This window comes from Rana temporaria, chromosome 12, assembly GCF_905171775.1.
Source record: "Rana temporaria chromosome 12, aRanTem1.1, whole genome shotgun sequence".
In the NCBI taxonomy this organism is placed as follows: Eukaryota; Metazoa; Chordata; class Amphibia; order Anura; family Ranidae; genus Rana; species Rana temporaria.
This window is the reverse complement of record NC_053500.1, coordinates 19,605,314-19,621,334: the sequence shown is the minus strand read 5'-3', so window position 1 is coordinate 19,621,334 and position 16,021 is coordinate 19,605,314.

Here is a 16,021-nt window from a genome sequence, read left to right as displayed (position 1 = left end):
CAGCAGCGTTAAGGTCCCCTGTCCCTCAAAACTGGGGTAATGCATTGGGCAAGTTAGGCGGCCACGAGGGCCCCTGTGAGTGTGAGGCCTTAGGCGACCGCCTAATTTGCCTAATTAAAGTAGATAAGCCGGCCTAACTCAGAATCTACGCCGACCTATGTTTAAGTGTATGCTCAAACAGAGATACGCTTAAACATATCTAAGGTACGACGGCTTGCGCCGTCCTATCTTATATTGCAATTTTTCGGTTGGCCGCTAGGTGGCGCTTCCATTGCGGTCGGCGTAGATTATGTAAATGAGTTTGTACGCCGATTCACAAACGTACGCCCGGCCGCCGCAGTCGATTTACGCCGTTTCCGTAAGGCCTTAGGAGGCCTAAAGTTATTCCACCTATTAGGTGGAATAACACTGTTAAAGTATGGCCGCCGTTCCCGCCGCGAGATTCGAAATTTTAACGTCGTTTGCGTAAGTCGTCCGCGAATCGGGATTTACGTCATTTACGTCCACGTCGAAATCAATAGGCCCGTGCCGCGTACGTAACCGCAATGCACACTGGGAAATGTAGTCGCCCGGCGCATGCACAGTGACAAAAAAACGTCAAAAACGTGAGGTCAAGCCTCATTACCATTAAACACGCCCCCTTACACACATTTGAATTAGGCGCCCTTATGCCCGCCGCGTTTACACTACGCCGCCCTAAGTAAGGAGGCAAGTGCTTTGAGAATCATGTACTTGCCTCTCTTACTTAAGGCGGCGTAGTGTAAACACGCTAGGCTACGCCGCCGCAAATTAGCGCGCCCCTACCTGAATCTACCTATGTATGTGTACCAGCGCTAACCACCCCTCCTTTTCCCAGTCTGAGCTATGCTTGACAGGGACTGCAAAAAGCTGTTACCAGGCCACATTCAGGTACTTACATTGCTTGCGTTACAAAAAAACACATTTAAAAATGTGCTAATGAAAACAGAGCTGCATTAAATTGTGTCTTTTATACCTGCCTGAAGTTCAGCTTTGATTTGTTAGGGGAGACGATTATAAATCACTTCTCCTTAAAGCCAATTAAGAAACTTAGTGACTATGACCTAATGGATGGCTCACAATTCACTGAAATATGCAAATCCTCCATAGCAAAAGATTTAATTCACCCCAAGTGTAACAAACAAGGGTAGACGATATTAGCTAATTTCCCTCTAAGTAAAATTAAAATGCATTTATGAAGATGAATATGTTTTAAAGTAGAACTTCGGCCAAAACTTTTTTGTATGTTTATACAGAGTGGGGAAGGGGGTGAAATCTCACTTATACGATGGTGACCATGCAGAGAAGAAGACTGGAAAGGAAATTCTTCATCAGAAACAAATGAAAAAAGTTGGAAATTTTGATTTATTCCCAAAAAGAGAGAGAGAAAGAGGAGAGACAGATGAGGAAATAATTAGAGGGAGAGGAGAGATGGAGAGAAGAGAGGGAGAGGAGAGATGGAGAGGGGGGAAGTGGGAGGAGAGATAGAGGAGAGATGGGGGGACAGATAGATGGGGGGTAAGAGAGAAACAGAGAGGAGAGAGGGGGTGAGAGGGATAGAGGAGATGGAGAGGAGGAGAGACGGTGAGGGGAAGAGAGGTAGAGGATAGATGGAAAAAGGGAAAGGGGGAGAGAGAGAGGGAGAGAAGAGATGGAAAGGGGGATAGGAGAGATGGAGAGGAGAGATGGAGAGAGGGGTGGGAGAGATGGAGAGGAGAGATGGAGAGAGGGAGAGAGGGAGTGGAGAGATGGAGAGGAGGAGAGATGGAAAGGGGGAGAGAGGTGGAGATGGAGAGAAGGAGAGAGGGAGAGGAGACATGGAGCGGGGGAAGTGGGAGAGGAGAGACAGGGAGGGAAGACAGGGTGAGGGAGAATAGGGAGCAGATAGACAGGGATGAGGAATAAGCAGTGGAGAGAGGGGAAGATAGGGAGAGGAGAGATGGAAAGAGGGAGAGGAGCGGGGGAGAGAAGAGATGGAGAGGGGTGAGAGGAGATATGGAAAGAGGGAGAGGAGAGATGGAAAGAGGGAGAGGAGAGGGGGAGAGAAGAGATGGAAAGGGGGATGGGAGAGATGGAGACGAGAGATGGAGAGAGGGAGAGGAGAGCGGGAGAGAGGGATGGGAGAGATGGAGAGGAGAGATGGAGAGGGGGAGAGGTGGAGAGGAGAGATGGAGAGGGGAAGAGAGGTGGAGATGGAGAGGAGGAGAGAGCGAGAGCAGAGATGGAGAGGGCGAGAGAGGGACAGGGGAGATGGTGAGGAGGAGAGATGGTGAGGGGAAGAGAGGGAGAGGAGAGACAGGGAGGGGAGACAGCGTGAGGGAGAATAGGGAGTGGATAGACAGGGAGGAGGAATAAGCAGTGGAGAGAGGGGAAGAGAGGGAGAGGAGAGATGGAAAGAGGGAGAGGAGAGGGGGAGAGAAGAGATGGAGAGGGGTGAGAGGAGATATAGAAAAAGGGATAGGAGAGAGGGAGGGGAGAGGAGAGGTGGAGAGGGGAAGAGAGGTAGAGGATAGATGGAAAAAGGGAAAGGGGGAGAGAGAGAGGGAGAGAAGAGATGGAAAGGGGGATAGGAGAGATGGAGAGGAGAGATGGAGAGAGGGGTGGGAGAGATGGAGAGGAGAGATGGAGAGAGGGAGAGAGGGAGTGGAGAGATGGAGAGGAGGAGAGATGGAAAGGGGGAGAGAGGTGGAGATGGAGAGAAGGAGAGAGGGAGAGGAGACATGGAGCGGGGGAAGTGGGAGAGGAGAGACAGGGAGGGAAGACAGGGTGAGGGAGAATAGGGAGCAGATAGACAGGGATGAGGAATAAGCAGTGGAGAGAGGGGAAGATAGGGAGAGGAGAGATGGAAAGAGGGAGAGGAGCGGGGGAGAGAAGAGATGGAGAGGGGTGAGAGGAGATATGGAAAGAGGGAGAGGAGAGATGGAAAGAGGGAGAGGAGAGGGGGAGAGAAGAGATGGAAAGGGGGATGGGAGAGATGGAGACGAGAGATGGAGAGAGGGAGAGGAGAGCGGGAGAGAGGGATGGGAGAGATGGAGAGGAGAGATGGAGAGGGGGAGAGGTGGAGAGGAGAGATGGAGAGGGGAAGAGAGGTGGAGATGGAGAGGAGGAGAGAGCGAGAGCAGAGATGGAGAGGGCGAGAGAGGGACAGGGGAGATGGTGAGGAGGAGAGATGGTGAGGGGAAGAGAGGGAGAGGAGAGACAGGGAGGGGAGACAGCGTGAGGGAGAATAGGGAGTGGATAGACAGGGAGGAGGAATAAGCAGTGGAGAGAGGGGAAGAGAGGGAGAGGAGAGATGGAAAGAGGGAGAGGAGAGGGGGAGAGAAGAGATGGAGAGGGGTGAGAGGAGATATAGAAAAAGGGATAGGAGAGAGGGAGGGGAGAGGAGAGGTGGAGAGGGGAAGAGAGGTAGAGGATAGATGGAAAAAGGGAAAGGGGGAGAGAGAGAGGGAGAGAAGAGATGGAAAGGGGGATAGGAGAGATGGAGAGGAGAGATGGAGAGAGGGGTGGGAGAGATGGAGAGGAGAGATGGAGAGAGGGAGAGAGGGAGTGGAGAGATGGAGAGGAGGAGAGATGGAAAGGGGGAGAGAGGTGGAGATGGAGAGAAGGAGAGAGGGAGAGGAGACATGGAGCGGGGGAAGTGGGAGAGGAGAGACAGGGAGGGAAGACAGGGTGAGGGAGAATAGGGAGCAGATAGACAGGGATGAGGAATAAGCAGTGGAGAGAGGGGAAGATAGGGAGAGGAGAGATGGAAAGAGGGAGAGGAGCGGGGGAGAGAAGAGATGGAGAGGGGTGAGAGGAGATATGGAAAGAGGGAGAGGAGAGATGGAAAGAGGGAGAGGAGAGGGGGAGAGAAGAGATGGAAAGGGGGATGGGAGAGATGGAGACGAGAGATGGAGAGAGGGAGAGGAGAGCGGGAGAGAGGGATGGGAGAGATGGAGAGGAGAGATGGAGAGGGGGAGAGGTGGAGAGGAGAGATGGAGAGGGGAAGAGAGGTGGAGATGGAGAGGAGGAGAGAGCGAGAGCAGAGATGGAGAGGGCGAGAGAGGGACAGGGGAGATGGTGAGGAGGAGAGATGGTGAGGGGAAGAGAGGGAGAGGAGAGACAGGGAGGGGAGACAGCGTGAGGGAGAATAGGGAGTGGATAGACAGGGAGGAGGAATAAGCAGTGGAGAGAGGGGAAGAGAGGGAGAGGAGAGATGGAAAGAGGGAGAGGAGAGGGGGAGAGAAGAGATGGAGAGGGGTGAGAGGAGATATAGAAAAAGGGATAGGAGAGAGGGAGGGGAGAGGAGAGGTGGAGAGGGGAAGAGAGGTAGAGGATAGATGGAGAGGGGGAGAGAAGAGATGGAGAGGGGTGAGAGGAGATATGGAAAGAGGGAGAGGAGAGATGGAAAGAGGGAGAGGAGAGGGGAAAAGAAGAGATGGAGAGGGGTGCAAGGAGATATGGTAAGAGGGAGAGGAGAGATGGAGAGGAGAGGTGGAGAGGGGAAGAGAGGGAGAGGTGGAGAGGGGAAGAGAGGTAGAGGAGAGATGGAGAGGGGGAGAGAGGGAGAGGAGAGATGGAGAGGGGGAAAGTGAGAGAAGAGGGGGAGAGAGGAAGGGGGCGGGGGGGAGAGATAGAATGAGAGGGAGAGAAAAGGTGTGGGAGGGGGGAAGAGACAGAGAGGGAGAGGTTAGACAGAGGAGAGACAGAGAAAGGTAGAGGTGGTAAGGAAAAGGGGGTGGAAAGACAGAGAGAGGGAAAGATGGACAGGAGAGAGGGGGGCAGCCTTTGTGACCAATTAGGATACAAGCAGCAAGTTCCTAGATAAAGTAGATAATTATATATTGGGGATTCCAAGGATTTGAGACCCCCCTCCCCTCAAAAAAATGTAATCTATATATAGTGTGATATTGGGGATTACTAGCTGATTTGTAGAAGCCATTGTAGTGGGTCTTTGCCAGTCCCTTTTCTCAGCCTTCTAGTTGTAGCACCCTGCTGCATGGGCCCACTCCCTGGCCTCTCAATAGGGCATCTCCTGGGCTTGCTCACTCCAATTCCGTCAGTCCCCCCGGACTCGCCTAGCCGTCTCGGATTTCCCAGTCCTCCAGATTTCCCTAGCCACCCTGACTCCCTCAGTCCTAAGGCTATGGAATTGCTCCTGAGTGGACCCTCCTAAGCACATACCTGTCTCCTAACAGGAACCCCCTGATCTATGCCCATGTCCTTGATTATAAGGGCTGTGCACACCAGCACTCACAGCCTGCCAGTCTCCTGCAAGACCTGGGCACTGGGTTGGAGATTTCTTCCCTCCCAAAGCACTTTGAAATCTTCAAACTCCGGAGCCCATTTCAGGAATTTTTCTTGGCTCGTAATTGATACTCCAAGGTCCCACACTCTGTTGTGTTCCTATTTCCTACTTTTACACAATGGAAGGGCATCACACTGGCACAGCAGAGGTCTTCTGAAAGACCACGAATATACCCAAAGACAGTCAGGCATACCTCCCAACCGTCCCGGATTTCGCGGGACTGTCCCGCGATTCACGTTAAATCCCGCGATCAGTGCTAGAGTCCCGCGATTCCGCGGCACCCCCACGCGTTTCCCGCGATTGGCGATAAACCCCCCCGCTCAACAACTGCGATCCACGGAATTCCCCCCGCTCAACAACACTGTGATCCGCGGAACGATCCCCCCCCCCCCCCCCCCCCGCTCAACAACTGTGATCCGCGGCCCCCCTTCCCACAAGTTGGGAGGTATGCAGTCAGGTATAGGATTACTCTTCGCCCCTATTCTCTATGCTGGCTTTTTTCATAGCCGCTGAGGCCTCTGTATTATATTCTGCAAATGTGTGTTTTTGTATTTCAGTAGATTCACAGGAAGGTCTGTGCGGAGACTTTGTTGTTTACTTGGTGCTGAATGTACCAGCGGCTCGTGTTTACAGCCTCATTTTTCATCCAGAGCTGTCTGTGTACTCCACCTGTCACAAGGCTGCTACAGGGAAGATGCATAGCTGTGTTTATTATTGCCTATGTGATACTCCCATTCAGAGAGGACTTGGCTGGATCACGCTGTGCTCTGCTGCTTGCGCTAGCAGACAGGGCTCCAGGCAATAATCAAAGGGAATTCCAGTGGGGATTTAAATGATTGGGATGCTTTTATTATAGAAGATAGTATACACCTTCCCTGCAACTGTATGCTGCAGAAGTCTACGTGCTGAGTTCAAAATTATTTTTAAAATTAAAGTGGTATTAAACCCAAATTGGGAGACCCATAAGGCTTTTGTGCGCGGAGTACTAATTAAGATGGGGGAGAAAAAAAAAAAAAAAAAGAGATAAGGAGAATAGAATAACGCTCATAAAATAAATTTATAATCTAGAACAACAACATAAACAAGATAGAAACAAAGAAACTTTACTAAAATTAAACATCAAGAGAGAGGACTTAAGAGAGCAAATAGAACAAGAAACCAGAAGAACATTTAACCAAGTAAAGAAAGAGAGGTATTTATGGGACAATAAACCAGGGAAACGTTTAGCAAACTTATTAAAAAAAGAAATAAAAAAATAATAATAAAAGTCGGGGTGAAGAAAAGAAAAAAAAACAAAAGCAAACATTTGTTAAAGTGCAGCTTACCAATCCTTATGCCTTGTACACACGATCGGAATTTCCGATGAAAAATGTTTTCATCGGCTATTCCGACCGTGTGTGGGCCCCATCGGACTTTTTTTTTCGTCGGAGTTTAGAAATAGAACATATTATTTTTTTCCGATGGAAAAAAATCCTATCGGAAACTCTGATCGTCTGTGGAACTCCGAGGGAGAAAAAAACACGCATGCTCAGAATCAAGTCGACGCATGCTCGGAAGCATTGAACTTAATTTTTCTCGGCTCGTTGCAGTGTTTTACGTCACCGCATTTTGACGGTCGGAATTTGGTCTGACAGTGTGTATGCGAGACAGCTTGAACGGAATTCCGACAAAAAAAAAAAATAGTTTCCTCAGTTTAGGCCGATACGTATTCTTCTACATATTTATGGTAAAGAAAAATCGCAATAAGCGTTATCGATTGTTTTGCGCAAAATGTATAGCGTTTACAAAATAGGGGATAGTTTTATGGCATTTTTATTAATATATTTATTTTTTACTACAAATGGCGGCGATCAGCGATTTTTTCCGTGACTGCGACATTATGGCGGACACTTTTTTGGGACCATTGTCATTTTCACAGCAAAAAGTGCTATAAAAATGCACTGATTACTGTGAAAATGACAATGGCAGTGAAGGCGTTAACCACTAGGGGGCGCTGTAGGGGTTAAGTTTGACCTCATGTGTGTTTCTAACTGTAGGGGGGCGGGGCTGGACGTGTGACGTCAGTGATCGTCATTCCCTATATCAGGAAGAACGGGGGAGGTTTGTCTACACTCACCTCTCCCCGTTCTTCAGCTCCTGTGACGTCCATGTGCCCAGCTGTGCCATTCTGCCGACGTATATCATCGTGCGGCGGTCCTTAAGTGGTTAAATAGATTCATACTGCTGTTTTCTTGTTTGTTCTATGAGCAATAAAAACTTTTCTGATATAAAAAAAAAAGTGGTTAAATAGACTCTGCCTGACCCAAGATGGCTCCCAGAGTCATAAGGGGCAACAGCATCCAACCAAATCGCTTGCCCATTGATCCAGGTAACCATAGAGGAACCGGGTTCCTCCTGACTTCCTCTTCAGCTGCAGATTGAGCGCTATCTGCACTTGCCTATACACCTTCTCCATTTATACAGTGCTTTTCATTCATGAAGCTATGGTAGAGGATGTGCAAAGTGCATGGTGGCTAATGGCTAATGTCTGGAAGGTCGCTGCCCTAGCCTTGCTGTTGTCTACAACTCCAGGCCGAAACTCTTATGCCCCGTACACACGATCGGAAATTCCGCGGGGCACCCGCGATTGCTGGTGATCACGGCAGGAGTGTGGATCTGTGTGTGTAATGATGGGGTGTAAACACACAGATCCTCCTCCTGTCAGCGGTGAGGAGACCAATGTGTGTTCCCAGCACAGAGGAACACACATCGGTCTCCTCCCCTTGTGAATCCCCTCCCCCCTACAGTTAGAACACACCTTAGGGAACATATTAACCCCTTCAGCGCCCCCTAGTGGTTAACTTCTTCCCTGCCAGTCACATTTACACAGTAATCAATGCATATTTATAGCATTAATCGCTGTATAAATGTGAATGGTGCCAAAAACGTGTCAAAAGTGTCCGATGTGTTCGCCGCAATGTCACGGTCACAGTAAAAAAAACGCAAATCGCCGCCAATACTAGTAAAAAAAATTATAAAATAAAAATGCCATAAATCTATCACCTATTTTGTAGACGCTATAACTTTTGCGCAAACCAATTAATATACAATTATTGTGATTTTTTTTACCAAAAATATGTAGAAGAATACGTATCGGCCTAAACTGAGGAAAAATTTTTTTTTTTTTTTTTTTAAATGGTGATATTTATTAAATAAAAAAGTTAAAAATATTGTGTTTTTTTTTTTTAAATCGTCGCTCTTCTTTTGTTTATAGCGCAAAAAATAAAAACCGCAGAGATGATCAAATACCACCAAAAGAAAGCTCTATTTGTGGGGGGGGGAAAACATAAAGATTTAGTTTGGGTACAGTGTTGCATGACCGCGCAATTGTCATTCAAAGTGCAACAGCACTGAAAACTAAAAATTGGTCTGGGCAGGAAGGGGGTGAAAATGCCCTGTATGGAAGGGGTTAAGGTAAAAAAAAATACTTTTATTATTTTCGATATAATAAGGGCAAATTATTTAGTCACATCACCCCCTGCCTCCATCCCCCTCTGCCACTAAAACCCCCTGTCTTCACCCCCCTCTGCCACCAACACCCCCTGCCTTCACCCCCCTCTGTGGTGCAACAATCTCCCCCTGCCTCCAATCTCCCTCTGCCTCCAATCTCCCCCAGGCCCCCTGCCTCCAATCACCCCCTGCCTCCATCCCCTTCTGCGGTGCCACCAACAACCCCTGTCTTCATCCCCACCCTCTACGATGCCACTATCCCCCTCTGCGGTGCCACCAACACCCCCTGCCTCCAATCACCCCCTGCCACTAACACCCTCTGCCTCAAATCTCCCCCTGTCTCCATTGCCCCCTGCCTCCATCCCCCTCTGCGGTGCCACTGCAGCCACCATCACCCCCTGCCTCCAATCTCCATGCGCAGTTCCAAGCCGAACCGATCTCGGCTATTTTTACTGGCACATTCCCGCAACCACGGACATTTACGAACAGGGGAAAAAAGTGCCCGTTTTTACGAACTGTCTGTAAAAATACGGACGTTTGGCAACACCGCCACGTTCTTGACGGTCGAAAGTTCAGAGTTTTCAAGTTTTGTGTGACCGTGTGTATGCAAGCCAAGCTTGAGCGGAATTCCGTCGGAAAAAACATCCAAGGTTTTTCCAATGGAAAATCCAATCGTGTGTACGCGGCATAACAGATTATCTTCTGAGAAGTATTGGATAGGAGCAGCCAGGCACCGGTAAAGAAACTTTCCCATATTATGGGCCAGATTCTCAGAAAAAGTACGCCGGAGTATCTGCTGATACTCCGGCGTACTTTCAAATTTGCCGCGTCGTATCTTTATTTTGAATTCTCAAACCAAGATACGACGGCTTCTGGCTTCGACCCGACAGGCGTACGGCTTTGTATGCCTTCGGATCGTAGGTGTAATACTTTGGCGCCCGCTGGGTGGAGTTTGCGTCGTTTTCCTCGTCGGGTATGCTAATTAGCTGTTTACGGCAATCCACGAAGGTACGCGTGGTTGTCGCATTCTCTTACGTCGTCGCTAGTCGGCTTTTCCCGGCGTAAAGTTACGGCTGCTATTTTGTGGCTTATATTTAGACTTGCCATGTTAAAGTATGGCCGTCGTTCCCGCGTTGAATTTAAAAATACATTTTTGCGTAAGTCGTCCGTGAATAGGAAAGGACGTAACGCACGTTGCCATTCAAAAGATTACGTCGGCGCGACGTCATTTCGCGCAAAGCAAGGCGGGAAATTTCAAAACCGAGCATGCGCAGTACGTTCGGCGCGGGAACGCGCCTAATTTAAATAATACACGCCCCATTTGAATTAGGCGGATTTACGCTACGCCGCCGCAAGTTTACAGGCAAGTGCTTTGTGAATCAAGCACTTGCCCGTAAATCTTGCGGCGGTGTAACGTAAATGTGATACGTTATGCCGCCGCAATTCTATGTGAATCTGGCCCTATATGTTTATGTCTGGATTTTGTGCCTTCGCGACCAAAACAAAACCAGTGATTGTTTGCACCCGAGGCGTAAGTACACCATTCCCACTTTATCTGAACAAAACGATCATTTCTCTTCCAAGTAAAAAACAAGATAATTAACGACAAAGGGGAAAAAAACAATAAATCCGCAATATAAATCTCCCTCCTCACCCACTGTTTACCATAATGCAGGGATCAGGAGAACGGGGCCCGTCTGTGTTTGTGCCAGGGCCGCTTATGTTTGTTTTTTCCCCTCAATGGAGAAACGGAGGTGGCAGCAGCAGCAGCAGCCAATGTACTTTTCAGGTTGTAAATTAAAGGGATACAATTTATCAGCTGGATCCCTTGGCTGGGTTATAATGATGTGCTTTTTAATACAGGCAGTTAGGAATATAATTAAATTGTATTCCTCTGCCAACATCGCTAATCTCTCCGTGCTCTGCTTGTGCTTATCTTATCAGCTGCTTCACGTATTGACCTGTTGTCTGCCGCCCGAGACCAACAGCGACACCTTGCCGCGGGTGGGCAGAATGGTGGAGCCCCCGGGTGCACTGGGGACCTGTGTTCAGTTCCCTCCAGGAGTGTTGTCTGCGTTTTCTCTGGAACGCACTCTACGCAATCGCTTGGACTTATGCCAAGTGCTTAGATAGTCTTTAACCACTTGCTTACTGGGCACATATACCCCCCTCCTGCCCAGGTGAAATTTCAGCTTCCGGCACTGCGTCGCTTTAACTGACATTTGCGCGGTCGTGCGACGTGGCTCCCAAACAAAATTGACGTCCTTTTTTCCCCACAAATAGAGCTTTTTTTTGGTGGTATTTGATCACCTCTGCGGTTTTTATTTTTTGCGCTATAAACAAAAAAGAACGACAATTTTGAAAAAAAAATACAATATGTTTTACTTGTTGCTACAATAAATATCCAATTTAAAAAAAAAAAAAAAAAAAATTTCAGTCTAGGCCAGGGGTCTCCAAACTTTCTAAACAAAGGGCCAGTTTACTGTCCTTCAGAGTTTACGAGGGCCAGACAGTGGTCAGTGGGAGTCGAAACGGTCCTGACATCAGTGGGAAAACGCCCCATTGTTTGTTTCAGTGGGAGTAATTGTGCCCCGTCATTGTGAGGAATTGTCTCCTATCATTGGTGTCACTGTAAGGAATTGTGCCCCATCGTTGGTTTCATTGGGAAGAATTGTGACCCATCATTCATTTTATTGGGCCCCTTTTTTGGTGTCATTGGGCCCCCTTGTTGGTGTTAGTAGGAGAAACTTTGCCCCATTGTTGGTATCCGTGGATGAAATAGTGCCCCAAGGGCCGGATAAAAGCAAGTAAAGGGCCGCATCTGGCCCCCAGGCCGCAGTTTGGAGACCACTGGTCTAGGCCAATACGTATTCGTCTACATATTTTTGGTAAAATTTTTAAAAAAAAATCGAAATAAGCGACTGTTATAGCGCCTACAAAATAGGGGACAGAATTATTATTTATTATTTATTTTTTTACTAGTAATGGCGGCGATCTGCGATTTTTATTGGGACTGCGACATTATGACGGACACATCGGACACTTTTGACAAATTTTTGGCACCTTTCACATTTATACTGCGATTAGTGCTATAAATATGCACTAATTACTGTATAAATGTGACTGGCATTAAAGGGGTTAACACTAGGGGGTGAGGAAGGGGTTAAATGTGTACCCTGCATAGTGTTCTAACTGTGTGTGGAGGGGGGTGACTGGGGGAGGTGACCGATCTGTGTCCCTATGTACAAGGGACACAGATCGGTCTCCTCTCTCCCTGACAGCACGCTGTCTCTGTGAGAGCCGGTGACTTGTCCTCAATGTTCCCCTTACGGGGAAGTTCCTTCACTGACTGCGCAGGTGCAAACTTCCCGACGGAAATCTCCGAACCTCGCCCGGCATCCAGGCTCATTCTTTAACATCCCCGTGGATTGGAGGATGTTAAAAAAAGAGCCAGGAGGCCGAGCGAGCGGAGCGAGCCGTCCGAGCGCAGCGAGGACGTGAGGCCGACTGGCCACTTACCTCGAAATCCACATCGCCCTGGATGCCGGCCGCGGTTTGGGGATTTCCGTCAGCAAGTTTGCGCCTGCGCAGTCCTTGAAGGAACTTTCCCGATAGCTGGAACCATCTCAGCACATCAGCTTGCGCATGCGCTGGAACTTCCACGATAGCTGGAACCAGCACGGCAGATCATCGGCAATGAGAAATGATCTCATATGTTTACATATGAGATCATCTCTCATTGGCCGCACAGATCGCCTACCAGATCTGATTGGCCGTTCACTGCGATCTGTGATTGGCTGTGTCCAAGGGACACGGCCAGCACAGAGTTTCCCCGCTGCGCGCTCTGGAGCGCGCGCGGGGAACGAGGAAAGGGGCGGACGTCAATTGACGTCCAGTTGGATTTTTAGGTCCGCGCTGTAGCCGTCATTCGCCTATAGCGCGGGCCTCAGGTGGTTAAAAGACATAACTAGATGTAAACCTTAACTGGCTGACATTTAATTTCCTAAACTTTAATTAAAATGTCATGATTATTCTTTTTTTCATAAAATACTGATTTCACCTTCTTTTCATCTTGTCAGCATTGCTAACCTCTTCCAGCTTTTTTCAACCACTTTCCTTCAGCACGCATCAGCAGGACCTCATTGCTGTGCTTGTGAATATGACCGTGGTGGTTTGTAGGTTTCAATAAGGGACATACATGTCAGGGTGGAAGACCACCAGCTAATAAAGGGAAGTGCTTGAGATGCTTGACAGCACCCTGTCTGATCCATTGGGCAATCCTTCCTTGTGTCTTTCTGGTGAGCCTTGAACTCTTTGCTCCTCCTATGAACTTCCTATTTAAGCCATGCCTTTGCACTTCCTGTTTGCCAGATTATTGTGCTTCCTCCAGCCAATATCCCACTCTTGTCACTCCTGCTGCTGTCTGTATCTCCGTGACAACTTGTTACCAACTTTTGGCTCGTTCCTTGACTACGCTTCCCCTTAATCCCAACCTGTGGCCACTTGTTACTGACCTTTGACTTGTTTACTGACTATGCTTGATCCCAACCTGCTATATCTGCTACTGAATCCTGGGTTGCTTACCTCCTAGTCAGTGGCGTCTGGTGTGTTTTTTTGGGGGGGTGGCAAACAACCCCACCATGGGACACCGGTGGGGCAGCACTAGCACAACTGCCTCTCTCACTGACCTGGCAGCCGGAGTATCACTCAAACATTTGTAGGATAAAGTCTCTGCCACAGACCCTCCTTGGTGAATGTCAGGGAGACACCTCTGCCACAGGCCCTCTCTGATTGTAGTTACGGAGGAGATCCTCCTTAGGTGAATTACGCCTGGATCTCCTTCAACTTGTCGCCCAGGTACAGACTGACAGGTGATCAATCCTTCAGTGTCCGGCTACCTTGATCCTATGAGTAAGCACTGATTGTAGTGTGAAACGTCAGCTGTATGCCCCTGTCTTTGCTGTGATGTGTGGTGTTTGAATACTATTATCAATAAAAGGCAACCGGAAAGGTTTTTCCAGAGTGCGGCTGTCCAAACATTTCTTTCTACAATTACCTTGATCCCCGTTGGTTTGTCAAGGCCCTTTTGGACCGCCAGCCTCTCAATGGCACTCTTCAGATGGACTCCCCACCGAACAGCACTACCCCTTGGGATCCTCAAAAGTGGGAACCCAGTCGCTCACTGGGTCCCCGTTGCTGCTCAAACACTCCAGGCCAACGTGGCCCCAGGACCGTGTGGCACGCACGCCCTGGCCAGGTAGGCCATAACGACGGGGCGCCATGATGTGGCCACCCTAAAGGTGGGTGCCACACTGGACGAAGGAGAACCAATGGCGTCTGCCCCATAAATACCCTCCCCCAGCATGCACAGCAAGGCCAAACCCTCCTGATTGGCTGCTGGGGAAGAGCACCCAAACCTCGACTCCACTGCTGCCACCTACTGCACAGGGGTGGGAAGAACGCCCCAGCACAACAGAATAAGCCCACAGCACAGCCAAGCTGAGACAGAGACCCTGCTTTGCACATTACAATTTGGATCAGAATTTAAATACACTCTGATCTCCCTCTAAATTTAAATAGCACCGGTACCTAAACGAACCAGGCGCTACATTCTTTTATTAGGTTTACTAAATTGATCATGCATTTTTGTTAACCAGTAGTACAGACCAGTAGCACAAAACGGATAGGTTGCTGGTCAATATTTTTAGTGTGTGCAACTTCCAATTTGATTTTGTTCACAGCAACATTGACAGGTCCGGCTGTCTAATTAAAGTGTTTGTTCCTAATCAAAGTGTATTTATCTCTTCTTAGCATAAACGTCAGGAATCCTGAGAGTCAGAAAGACACCGATCAATTATTCAGAGGGCCTGACTTTTATTAGCTTCTATTAGCCCCTAATGAAGCCAGGAAGCAGAGGGGCCGTCCACCATAAATATTAATATTGCATGACTAATTGGAATAATTAGCTTTAAAAGTTTATGAGTCTCGCAGGGTCTTATGTCATGTAAACACAGTAGGGTGTCAGACACAATGCAGGGAAGTGTCGGGTCTGTTTATTTTGCGTCCATTTTTATTACAGCTTATTGTTAGCCACTAAGTAGACTTCAGGCTTAATTAAAGAGAACCTGTCAGTTCCCTAAATAAATATAATTGTCAGGCCCCCGCCTCTATGGGAGCCTTTATCTGATCAAAATCAGTCTCAGTTATGCTGAGAAACCAATCAGCTTCTAACCTCAGCTTGTTCAATTAAGCTTTGGCAATAAAACCTGGAAGCTGATTTGTTTCTATGCAGAAGTGAGACTTATTTTGCACTCTCCAGCTTTAGTAAATAAACCCCTTTGTGACACAGCAGTGACAAAGATGGAGCCACTGTGCACATCAGGGGACAAGGCACATCGGAGAGTATGACATCTTATTGTCAGGGGGTGTCATTGCCATCCCTGATTTAAGTGTAAATATACTTTGCCTATGCAGAAATAAGCAACAGTTTTACTTTAATGACCCCGCCCCCTCACAGGCTGCAAATACTTGTCTTCTGTTAGGGTGCCCCCTTGTAGGTAACTTTGGCTTACCAAAGACTCATAGCTGAATTCAGGTAGATTGCCGCATCTTTCAGGCGGCGTAGCGTATCGTATTTACGCTACGCCGCCTTAAGTCAGAGAGGCAAGTGCTGTATTCACAAAGCACTTGCCTCCTAAGTTACGGCAGCGTAGCGTAAATGGGGCCGGCGTAAGCGCGCCTAATTCAAATGAGGATGAGGGGGGCGTGTTTTATGTAAATGATTGGTGACCCGACGTGATTGACGTTTTTTACGAACGGCGCATGCGCCGTCCGTGTACATATCCCAGTGTGCATTGCTCCAAAGTACGCTGAAAGGACGTATTGGTTTCGACGTGAACGTAAATTACGTCCAGCCCTATTCACGGACGACTTACGCAAACGACGTAAAATTTTCAAATTTCGACGCGGGAACGACGACCATACTTAACATTGACTAGGCCAGCTATTTGTTCGACTAACTTTACGCCGGAAAAAGCCGTACGTAAATGACGTAAAAAAATGCGCCGGGCGCACGTACATTTCTGAATCGGCGTATCTAGTCATTTGCATATTCTACGCCGAACTCAACAGGAAGCGCCACCTAGCGGCCAGCGTAAATATTGCACCCTAAGATACGACGGTGTAGGAGACTTACGCTGCTCGTATCTTAGCCTAATTTAAGCGTAT